The sequence below is a fragment of the Musca autumnalis genome, unplaced genomic scaffold, assembly GCF_047663935.1.
Source record: "Musca autumnalis isolate F117 unplaced genomic scaffold, ASM4766393v1 scaffold_4, whole genome shotgun sequence".
Lineage (NCBI taxonomy): Eukaryota > Metazoa > Arthropoda > Insecta > Diptera > Muscidae > Musca > Musca autumnalis.
The window spans coordinates 98,246,874-98,260,195 of NW_027411977.1; positions in this window are offsets into that span (position 1 = coordinate 98,246,874).

Here is a 13,322-nt window from a genome sequence, read left to right on the forward strand (position 1 = left end):
AAATCGGTACATAACGTGGGAACTTCAAATGTCATTAACAGCTAGTTCGGAGGTATCTGGGCTATACGAAAATATGAACTTAAATGAACAATTTTTGTTGCAGAATTTTTGTTGACTTTTAAATTTCAAATTACAGAAAGTTCGTCCAAAAAATAAAGCTAAGGTATGGAAAATCGGAGGTTTGTTTTGGGGCTATACAAAAACATGGACCTACGTTCGGTTAAACATTTTAAGTAAAATCCTCAAAGTACCGAAAATCGGAAAGTATCGTTATATTGGGGCTATGTTGAAAATTGTTGATGCAGATGTGTGGTGACCACTACAACCTTCAAATGTCAAATTACAGTTAGTTCTGTTAAAAATTGTAGCTAAAATTGCCAAATTACTGAAAATTGGGAGGTACCGTTACATGGGAGCTATATCCGAACATGGACCTATGTTGACAATTTTTGATGGAGAGAACTTCAAATGTCAAATTGCTGCTAGTTCGGTTTAATATTGTAGCTAAAATCATCAAATTACTGAAAATCGGGAGGTACCGTTATATGGGGGCTTTCTTGCCAATTTTTGGTAGAGAGGTGTGGTGACCACTAAGAATTTCAAATGTTCAAATTACAAATAATTCGGTTAAAACTTGTTGGTAAAATTCTCAAAATACCTGAAATCGGGCGGTAACGTTATATGGGGGCTATTCCAAAACATGGACCTATGTCCACTAGTTATATAAGTTTATTGACATTTAAGAACCCTAAATGTCAAAATATAGCTAAATCGGTCTGAAAATGTAGATAAAAACGTCAAAATGCCGTAAATCGGGGGTACCGTTATATGGGGGCTATACCAAAACGTGGACCTAGGTTCACAACTTTTGTTATATAAGTTTAGTTACACTTAAGAACCCTAAATGTCAAATTATAGCTATATCGGTCTGAAAATGTAGCTAAAAACGTCAAAATACCGTAAATCGGGGGGTACCGTTATATGGTGGCTATACCAAAACGTGGACCTATGTCCACAAGTTTTGTCACATAAGTTTATTGACATTTAAGAACTTCAAATGTCAAATTATAGCTTCATCGGTCTAAAAATGTAGCTAAAAACGTCAAAATACCGTAAATCGGGGGGTACCGTTATATGGGGGCTATACCAAAACGTGGACCTATGTCCACAACTTTTGTTATATAAGTTTATTGAAATTTAAGAACCCTAAATGTCAAATTATAGCTACATCGGTCTGAAAATGTAGCTAAAAACGTCAAAATACCGTAAATCGGGGGCTACCGTTGTATGGGGGCTATACCAAAACGTGGACCTATGTCCACAAATTTTGTTATATAAGTTTATTGACACTTAAGAACCCTAAATGTCAAATTATAGCTAAATCGGTCTGAAAATGTAGATACAAACGTCAAAATACCGCAAATCGGGGGGTACCGTTATATGGGGGCCAGGGACGTACGCAGGATTTCATTTCGGGGGGGCCCAACTTGGCCAAAAATCTTGAAAAATTCAAATGTTGTGTAGCGTTACGTTAAGCTATTTTAAGGGGTTATGGCCACTTATAAGTATCAGAAAAGCCATTTTCATGCATTTTTTTATAAGAAATCTATTAAACCTTGAGTTACCTTCTAACTTTTTTTGTATAATCTTTCTGATGCCCGCCTATAAAGCACTGTTTTTCCTAAAGCAGTTTGCGGTACCCAATGTAGTTCGAAAAAGAATAAACCGATCAGCATATATTTTTGTGGGATTATTACGATCCTAATAATTGTGTCCATTATCGAAACGGAATTAAAAAAATCAATTTTTGAAAATTTTGAACAGTTAAAATCAAAATTTCGGTTTAAAAAAACGGACTCCGTCAGCAGTTTTTTAAAGACTCTCTCGGTTAAGCACATGGTTTATGTGTATAATAGTCCCAAAAAACATATAAAGACCGGAGCATCCATTTTCGAGCTACAGTGGACACCGCTTTCAAAAGTGCTACTTCGATGAAAAGACGCTTTTAGATTCTATGCTACTTACAGGACACAATAAATGTTTCCCTTCGAAAGCTAATATCTCTGTAAATTTTTGTCCGATGGACAGGAAAATTTTGGCACATATTCCATTCTACATGTTCGATTTTTCGAATTTTATATGAAATATTGGTACAAAGTATATAAATTCAATAGAAAGAATTCATAATATTTAGGATCTTAGCCTAATTTTTAAGCATATCGGCTGCCGTTGTCGTTGCTATGTTTCCAAATAAAACAATAAGAAAAAATTAACAGTTTTGGAGATATGGTGCGAAATCTATACAAATTATATAATTTTTAGAAATATTATAAAATTTGAGGTAATAATTGTAGTTTTTTCCAGTTCAATATTTGTCCAAGTATTTTATTCTGACCCTTATCTACAAATTTGCGTCAGAGGTCAGAAGAAGATTTGCATTGGTTTCAGGGACATATCCCCGTGTTGCTTTAAAAAGTCGATAATTAACAATGTTTAGCGGGGGCCATAAAATCCAATCTAGATCTGACTCAACAAAACGCAACTAGGGCTTTTGTACTTTGGGTCTGTACTTTAAAAAAATCCTCACTTCAAATTGTTTGCACAAGATTACCTTAAAAATGCTGCATAGTGTTATTTACCGGAAGAGATAGAGTCTGATACCCCGGTTACACTTAACCGGATTAACCAAGTGGGTTTGGATTTCAAATGTCAATTCCATTACGCAAACGTCAAATAAATCCTCTCGAAGTGGGTTAACCCGGCATAAAACTATAGTGTAACCGTACTATGATTCAGGATTATTTTTTTACTTTTAATATAATGTAAAAAAAGAAGCATTATATTTTTTTCTTAATTGTACGATTAGAAGTTTTTGGACTCGATGACAAACACTTTGATGGACTTAGTTCTATATAGTTTTGTACAAATAACAATCGATCCTTATTGAACCCCACTTAATTATTCGCTAACTAGCAAAGTACCCGCTACTTCGTATGCGGAAAGGATATAACAACAAATAAACAATATATAATATGAAAATGGCGAATTTTGATCAATTTTTATTTAAGTACTGTTCGTCTCTTTTTAATTCGATTTTCAGAAAGATCAGCCGTATCTCACCCTTACACATTAACAGCGAGACAAACGTAGAATAGCAATACTCACCCTAACTCCAAGACATACAGATTCCAGCACAGTCCCTACACCCAACAAATTGAGTACCATTAAGTACTTTTCGTATACTCATGGCACGTTTTTCGACAACATATATCAATCCTACACTGACTTGAATACAAAATAAAAACAGTGATCGTAATTCCAAATCTCAAGATTCCAGGTGTATCCGTTCATCCAATTCCAAATTGTACCATTTCGTACTCTTCGTACCCATAAGTAAGGTTTTCGAAAACTACCTCAATCCTTCACTTTAACAGTAACCTTAATTCCACATTTCAGGATTCCAGCTCTATCCGTTCATACAAATCCAAATTGTACCAAATTTAGTACCATTCAGATTTTTTCGTACCCATAAGTTCAAATTTTCAAAACTACCTCAGTACTATGTTCAAACAATAAACTTAATTCCGAATTTCAGGATTCCAGATATATCCGAGCACTCAAATCCAAATTTGGTACCATTTAGTACTATTCGTATCCAAAGTACGAATTTCTAAACCTTCATCTATCAACACTCCAATATCAATTTTAATTCCGAATTTCACGATTCCAAATGTATCCTATCACTGAAATCCAAATTGTGCCAAATTTAGTACTTTTCCTACCCATAATAAAAAATTTCCAAAACTTTATCAATCCTACACTCCAACTCCAGTACTCCTTATTCCAAATCTCGGGATTCCAGCTATATCCGTTCACCCAAATCCAAACTGTACCAAATTTGGTACCATTTAGTACTATTCGTACCCATGAGTACGAATTTCCACAACTACTTCAATCCTACACGCCAACAGTAAACTTAATTCCAAATTTCAGGATTACAGCTGCATTCGATCACCGTAATCCAAACTGTACCAAATTTGGTACCATTTAGTACTTTTCGTATCCAAAGTACGAATTTCTAAACCTATCTCTATCAACACTCCAACAGTAATCGTAATTCCGAATTTCAGGATTCCAAATGTATCCGATCACACAAATTAAAATTGTACCAAATTTGGTACCATTTAGTACTTTCGTACCCATAACTAAAATTTCAAAACCTTCATCAATCCTACACTCCAACAGTACTCCTTATTCCAAATCTCGGGGTTCCAGCTCTATCCGTTCACCCAAATCCAAATTGTACCAGATTTGGTACCATTTAGTACTTTTCGTATCCATAAGTACAAATTGTCTAAACTACCTGAGTGCTATGTTCAAACACTAAGCTTAATTCCGAATTTCAGGATTCCAGATACATCCGATAAATCAAACCCAAATTTGGTACCATTTAGTACTATTCGTATCCAGAGTACGAATTTCCAACCCTACCTCTATCAACACTCCAACAGTAATCGTAATTCCTAATCTCACGATTCCAAATGTATCCCATCACTGAAATAAAAATTGTACCAAATTTAGTACTTTTCCTACCCATAACTAAAAATTTCCTAAACTTTATCAATCCTACACTCCAACAGTACTCCTTATTCCAAATATCGGGGTTCCAGCTATATCCGTTCACCCAAATCCTATTTGTACCAAATTTGGTACTATTTAGTACTATTCGTAACCTTGAGTACGAATTTCCACAACTACCTCAATCCTACACGCTAACAGTACTCTTAATTCCAAATTTCAGGATTACAGCTGCATCCGATCACCATAATCCTAATTGTACCAAATTTAGTACCATTTAGTACTTTTTGTTCCCATAGGTCCGAAGTTCCAAACCTATCTCTATCCAACACTCCAACAGTAATCTTAATTTCGAATTTCAGGATTACAGCTGCATCCGATCACCGTAATCCAAACTGTACCAAATTTAGTACCATTTAGTACTTTTTGTTCCATAGACCCTAAGTTCCAAACCTACATCTGTCCAACACTCAAACAGTAATCTTAATTTCGAATTTCAGGATTCCAAATGTATCCGATCACCCAAATCCAAATTGTACCAAATTTGGTACCATTTAGTACTTTTCGTAGCCATAAGTACGAATTTTCAAAAGTATCCTAATTCCACACTCCAATAGTAATTTTAATTCCAAATTTCACTATTCCAGCTCTATCCGATCACTTAAATTCATATTGTACCAAATTTGGTACCATTTAGTACTTTTCGTACCCAAAAATACGAATTTCCAAAATACCTCTATCCTACATTCCGACAGCAATCCTAATTCTAAATTCAGAATTCCAGCTCCATCCGTTCCCCCAAACCCAAATTGTACCTTATTTGGTACTATTTAGTACCTTTCTTACCCATATATACGAATTTCGAAAACTACCTCCATATCTCAAACCTACACTCCAACAGTAATAGTAATTCCAAATTTCAGAATTCCAGCTTTGTCGGTTCGCCTAAATTCAAATTGTACCAAATTTAGTACCATTTAGTACTATTCGTACACATGGGTACACATTTTCAAAACCACCTCCTTATATCAACTCATCTTCTAAACCTTGATTTTCATTCCAAATTTCAAGATTTTAGCTCTATCCGTTCACGTAATACCAAATAGTACTAAATTTAGTAACTTTTAGTACTTTTCGAACACTTATAGGTCGAATTTCCAAAAACCCTTTGGTACACCTTTCTAACTCTCCATCAGTGAACCTCATTCCAAATTTCAGAATTCTAGCTCTTCGCGTTTGCCTAATACAAAGGGTACCATATTTAGTACCTTTTAGTACTTTTAGTACAGTTCTAGTTCGAATTTCCAAAAATCCAGCCTTATCTGACACCTTTGGACCAAGAGTGACCCTCACCCAAAATTTCAAGATTCTAGCTTTAGCCGTTTAGCCTGGGCGTTGATTATCAGTCAGTCAGTCAGTGAGTCAGTGAATCAGTGAATCAGTGAATCAGTGAATCAGTGAATCAGTGAGTCAGTGAGTCAGTGAGTCATCATTACTGAACTCTTTTATAAATATAGATAATAAGCTAATTCATTTTAGAAATGGATCTTATTTTGAGAGACACTCCTCTCGATAGTTACCGCGCCCATAAGCTATTTTAGTTGGTCACCGTAGCATTGAGAGCTTTGTCAGGAAGCATGAACTTGTCCACGAAAAATAGGATATCGCTGTAAACAAGACTACAAAATGTCCAAAGGATCCTCGAATAGTCTTTAAACTGCAGTTATGTTAGATTTGTATGAGTGACCTGAGGATGTTGTCCAAACATATTCTCTTGGAACTTGATGTACTTTTGGAAGTAATTTTGAGAGTGGACCGAGATAGTCCATATTAGGTTCGATCGGTTAGTCCCTTCGACCATTTTATTGAAAATTGTTGAACTTTTATGGCGGAGGTACCGATATGACTTAAATTTAATTCGGACAAAACATTACGAGATCCATAACTTGGACTAAATCGGTTGCTCCGTTCGACAGTTATCATGAGTTCCAACCTGCCAGACAAACAGAGATACAGACGGATGGACGGTGGTAAGTACTTCCATCATCTCCAAACATATTTATGTGGAGTCTAAAATCATTATTTTGATGAGACCTATTTGCATCGTATTCTAGTGTATATAATCTCGTAACCTTAAGGTCTGAGGCTACAATTAAACGTAGGTGATGATAAGGAAAAAAAAGAAGTCACGCACAAAAATTCATTTGTCTTCATTGTTTTCTCATACTGTTTAGCAGCAAATTTGTCTAAAATAGAATAACAAAATTTTGGCGATGGCAGTAAAACAAATTTCTAATTCGCTTTCAAGATGTAGTCCACGAAGGACCGACCCTTCATACATTGTATCCAATAGACATTTTTTCATATACTTCCATTCCACAGTGGTCCCACTTGTATGGGAAGGTGCGACAAAAATATTTATAATCGTCGGATCAATCTGATTTGTTCAGCATATGCTAAAAATAAGTAAAAAAAATACTTTAGCCAAAACATCATCAATATGGGTCCAGTTTTTCCTATAGTCCCCATGTAGCGGTACCACCCGATTTTAGGTATTTTGAAGCTTTTATCTACATTTTCGGCCCTAATTGGCTGTACTTTGGTATTTGGGGTTCCCAATGGTCAAAAACCTTGTGCGCCAAAAATTGTGGTCTTAGGTCCAGGTTTCGGTAAAGCTCTCATATTACGATACCTCCCGTTTTCAGGTATCTTGAAGATATTATCAAAATTTTCGGCCCGAATTGGTTGTAATTTGCCATTTGTAGTTGTCAATGATCAAAAACCTTCTGCGCCAAACATTGTGGTCTTAGGTCCAGGTTTCGGTATAGCTCTCATATTACGATACCTCCCGTTTTCAGGTATCTTGAAGATATTATCAAAATTTTCGGCCCGAATTGGTTGTAATTTGCCATTTGGAGTTCTCAATGATCAAAAGCCTTTTTAGGACTTGGAAAAAACCCACAAAAAAGTATTATAAAAATGTGAATTCCAGCACATTTTATGCGAATAATGTGTACAATTTTTATGTAAAAGTAATTAGAGAACCTTGTCCTAAAACTTCCATTTCGAAAAAAAATAATTTTATCCTTTCAATTTTGAGTTACTTGCCTTGTAAGAAGTCACAACTTCTTCTGTATTGTTTTGTTAAATAGTGTTATAAATTACAAAAACAGTGCTGGAATACTAAAATATAATATGTTTAGAGAAAACTTGCTAAATTGTCGCAGAGATTTGCTGATATCGATTTTTGTCGCAGGTTGGGACCAGTGTGCATTCCCACAAAACTGAACTCGTTATTTTTGTTGTTACAGGATGAGTTTTAAGACTCGAGAGCTCTATATAGTTTGAATATGACATAAACTTGGAGTATATTCATTAAGGAATTCGCATTTGATAGTGGAATAGTGGAGGGTATAAAAATAAGAAAAAATAGTAATCATTCGAATCCCACTACCAAATAGGTCTTAAATTTTTGTAATTAATCGTAGTTTAACACAAAAAAATTTCAGGAAAATCGAAGAGGCCAATCATTATTCAAAATTTATTTTAGTTATTCATATTTATATTCTTGATCAGGGTAAAATTCTAAGTCGATATAACCATGTCTGTCTGTCCGTCTGTTGAAATCAAGATACAGCTCGCATTTTTTAAGATAAAGCTTTGTAAGATGTTTGGTATTGGAAATGGGCTAGGGATATGTAAATCCGATTTCGGTTAACCGATTAATCGGTTATTTGCCGTAAAATCTCTAAAAATCGTAGTCGATTATTGACTGTGCGAAAACCGTATAACCGATTATTCTTAATCGACTTTCGAAAATCGGAGTCAACTATTATTCGTAGTGGACCATTGTTGTAGTCTATTATTATTCGTAGTCGACTATTAATCGTGGACGACTATTAGTCGTAGTTGACTATTGGGTGTGCTAAAACCGCGTAAAGTACAGTACACATTGTCAGTATTGAATGACGATTTTTTGCAATTATCGATAACTGTCCAACCGTCCAGCAACCACAAAATATTTTGTCGATTATATATTTGATTATGATCGGTTTTTGGCGGTTAACGATTAGTCGAAAGTCGACTTTTAGAACACTCTCAAATAATCGACTAACCGAAAATCGAGTGTTAAGTTTTTCACGAAAACTGTATAATCGAAAAACCGATTATTGCATTTCACTGCGTATCCCCAAAATGGGCTATATCGGTTAAAGTTTTGATATAGCTCCCATAGAACGGTACCACCAGATTTTCGGTATTTTGAAGGTTTTGCCTACATAGAACCTCCCTATTTTCGGGTTTTTAAAAGCTGTGCTCTCAATTTTCTTCAGAAATGACTGAAATTTGGTATTTAGTCTTCATTTGGGGTATAAAACTTTCCCCCAGAAATTAGTTGGTACAGGTCCACGCCTTTGTACAGCCGATTATATATTTGATTATGATCGGTTTTTGGCGGTTAACGATTAACCGAAAGTCGACTTTTAGAACACTCTCAAATAATCGACTAACCGAAAATCGAGTGTTAAGTTTTTCACGAAAACTGTATAATCGAAAAACCGATTATTGCATTTCACTGCGTATCCTCAAAATGGGCTATATCGGTTAAAGTTTTGATATAGCTCCCATAGAACAGTACCACCAGATTTTCGGTATTTTGAAGGTTTTGCCTACATAGAACCTCCCTATTTTCGGTTTTTTAAAAGCTGTGCTCTCAATTTTCTTCAGAAATGACTGAAATTTGGTATTTAGTCTTCATTTGGGGTATAAAACTTTCCCCCAGAAATTAGTTGGTACAGGTCCACGCCTTTGTACAGCCCCCATAGAACGGTAGCACCCGATTTTCGGTATTTTGAAGTTTTTGACTATTATCACACCGAAATGGCCTTCATATAGCCCACATAGAACCTCCCTACTTTCGGTTTTTTAAAAGCTGTGCTCTCAATTTTCTTCAGAAATGACTGAAATTTGGTACTTAGTCTTCACTGGGGGCATACAACTTTCTCCCAGAAATTTGTCGGTATAAGTCATATAGCCCCCAAAGAACGGTACCTACCGATTTGCGGTAATTTGAAGGTTGTGGACTCTATGGTTGAAATTTGGTATTTAGTCCTTGTTGGAGGTAAAAGCTTTTCTGACTGAATTTCGGTACCCCTCGAATTTCGATATTTTAAAGGTTAGCCACATTGCTTTACCGAACTTGTTGAAATTTGGTATTTAGTCTTCTTCATAAACGAAAGGAAACTAATTGTTCCATTTTACTTCCGTACAACTCGTGATTGAGGGTATAGCAAGTTCGGCCTGCCCGAACTTAACGCCGTTTTTACTTGTTGCTATTTTAATTGTAATGGCGAGTATCACAGTTTTGGCTGGGGACCTTTTAAATCACACATTTACAATGATGCAAAGTAAGTTAGCTTAGGTGGCCAAACAACTAAGTTATCGCAATAGTGGATACATGCCTCACATTTTTCCAATTTTTGTAATCACTCTAAAGGTCGCAATTTTGATCGAATCGTCAAGAAATTTTGGGAAGGGAGACAGGAAGAAGTCTATAGAGTTTGGTGATGGTCGGATTTTATTCAAGGGTCGGTATGGACAGAAAACTTACGTGGAGAAAATTCAACGATTTATTCTTATGCGAATATATCCGCTTCTAGTAAAAATATTCCAAAAGAAAAGTCCGTCAATGAAAGAAGAAAAATATCCTTTGAATTGATGAAAAGTAGGTTGGCGTAGGTGGTCAAACAATGGAAGAACTAAAGATCAAAGATCAATGGAAGAAGTAAAGATCACCTTCATAATGAGGCAAAATAGCTTGGCATACATCAACTTTTCCATTCTTTATTTGAATTATACTGACGAATATCCTATCTTTGGTTAGATGCGTTCAACAAATGTTAGCTATATTAATGAAGACATTCTGAGCTTTAAATTGTTCCCAATTGCGTTAACAAAATTTGTTAAATACTAGCGATGTAGAAAAGGACCCTCAGATATCCCAGTTTCCAATTTGTGGAATATTCAAGTAAATTGTCGGCAGTAGTCTAATATAAGATTAATTATAATTTTGGTTCAGTTCGACCTAAGTCATTTAATTCAGCCCCGTCCCAACTACAGCCTTTGCTCTCTTATTTAATAATATATGTACTTATTTCTGAGGAAAAAGAATGCAAATCGTTTTTTTTTTTTGGCTGTGGAGATCAGCAGATCCGAAAAATAAGGATAATTTCACTGCTTAACGCTTTATGTCAACTTCTAGGCCTTGAAATTTCAAAAGATCCCAAGTCATTCTATGTGCTGAATCAATTTCCACAACCACAACATCCAGAAAATTTAAGATAAAACGTTGAAAGTTTGGAAAGATGAGTATTTTGATTGCAGATAGGTCAAGTTCGAAAATGGGGCTTATGTTTTAGTATAGCCCCCATATAATGGTACGGCTCGATTTTTCACGTTTAAGCTTCATTTCAACATTTGACATTTAAGGTTAGAAGTGGTAAAAAACTTCTCCGCTCGAATTGGCTTTAGTTTGTCATTTATAAATGATAATTATGGTTCTTAGTTCGGAATTCAAACTTCTGGTGTTCAGAAAACTTCTGCAATAAAAAATGTTGCCCTCTCATTTTGGTATCATTCCCAGTGGTTGACAAACTACTCCATTAAACATTGGCGCATATAAATATGTATCGCTTGTTTTAAGTTATTTTGATATTTGTATCACAGTTCGAAAATAAACAGTACACTAACATAGTGTACCGCTCCGAGAACAGTATCACTAAAATATTTTTAGCGTTAGTGTTCCGGAACACAAACACTAAAAAATATTTTAGTGATACTGTTCCGGAGCACAACGATAAACGTAGTGTACCACATTTTGGTACACTAAAAACGTTGGGTACCGCAGTCGGAACACAACAAATCGTAGTGCTCCGCAGTCGGAACACTACAAATCGTAGTGCTCCGCAGTCGGAGCACTACAAATCGTAGTGCTCCGTAGTCGGAACACTAAAAATCGTAGTGCTCCGCAGTCGGAACACTAAAAATCGTAGTGTTCCGCAGTCGGAGCACTAAAAAATCGTTGTGTACCACATGTCGGAACACTAAAAAATAACGTAATGATAATGTACCACACACAAATTAGGACATAAAAACTCAGATACACCTCTTAGATCCATGTTTGTATACATATTAATGAATAACGTTGGGAACTTAAGTAGAAAATATGGAAAACATTGATTCGGTTGTTGTACAATGGCGCACTACAAATTGTAGTGTTCTGACTGTGGATACATGAGTTTATTATGATTTGTGACGAAAATTAAATATTTTATACTTTTTAATAAACAAAAATTAAAAAATGAATTTTAATAGAACACGTGAAAAACGCCTGATTTGATTTTTGGACAATGGATCACTAAAAATCGTAGTGTTCCGACTGCCGGATCACTAAAAATTGTAGTGTTCCGACTGCCGGATCACAAAAATCGAAACAATGGAACAATAAAAATCGTAGTGTTCGGCTGCGGAGTACTAAAAATCGTAGTGTTCCGACTGCCGGATCACTAAAAATTGTAGTGTTCCGACTGCCGGATCTCTAAAAATCGAAACAATGGAACAATAAAAATCGTAATGTTCGCCTGCGGAGCACTAAAAATCGTAGTCTTCCGACTGCCGGATCACTAAAAATCGTAGTGTTCCGACTGCCGGGTCTCTAAAAATCGAAACGCTGTTAATTATAATTTCTGAGGAAAATTAAATATTTTATGGGTTGTGGGACGAGTAAAAATTAAAAATAAAAAAATAATAAATAAAATGTACGTTTTTTAAATTAGTTACAAACGTTGAGAGCTTTAGTAGAAAATTAGAAAAAAATCATCATCATTAATTGATGAATATTGTTTCTTGTACAAATGGCAAAAGGTACAATTTCCCAAAAATAATAAGTGTGTGGTTGTATTTATCCCGAAATCATAATTTTGACTTTAAATGTACAATCCTACTTGCGGAAAATCAGCAGATTTTTATTGCTTTTAGATATCCGGCAGTCGGAACACTACAATTTTTAGTGATCCAGCAGTCGGAACACTACGATTTTTAGTGCTCCACAGTCGAATACTACGATTTAGTGCTCCATTGTCCAAACCCCAAATCAGATGTTTTTCACATTTTCTTTTAATTTTTATTTATTAAAAAAATATATATTTAACTAGCGGACCCGGCGAACTTCGTCTCGCTATTAAGGAATAAAATTTCATACAAAAACTCAATTTTCGATTTTTCCAATTTTCCGTCTTTTCCAGAGGTATTTTCCAAAATTTTCTTCCGCAAAGACCTTCTCCTCGAAATTGCGAATAACTGACAAAAAATTTTACAGAGATCGGCCTAGCCGTTCTCATTTTATGAATTACTATACATTTTTTACACCATTTTTATATATATAGATTTCCTCAGAAATCATAATAAATTAATGTATGGTTCATTACCTTATAGTTTCAAAACGTGGTACAAAACGATTTTTAGTGCTCCGGCACGACGATCTTTGTGCTTCATTCCACAAAAACTAAATATTGTTTTTTCATAATTTGACCAAATTTCGCAATGTGTTTAATTAATTTAATCATACATGGATGTAACAATTTATCTTAGTTTTTATTTGATCAAATTTAACCAAATATTTAATTTTCCTAAGAAAACATAATACCTTTATTATTTTTTAGTGTTCCAACACGTGGTGCACTATGATT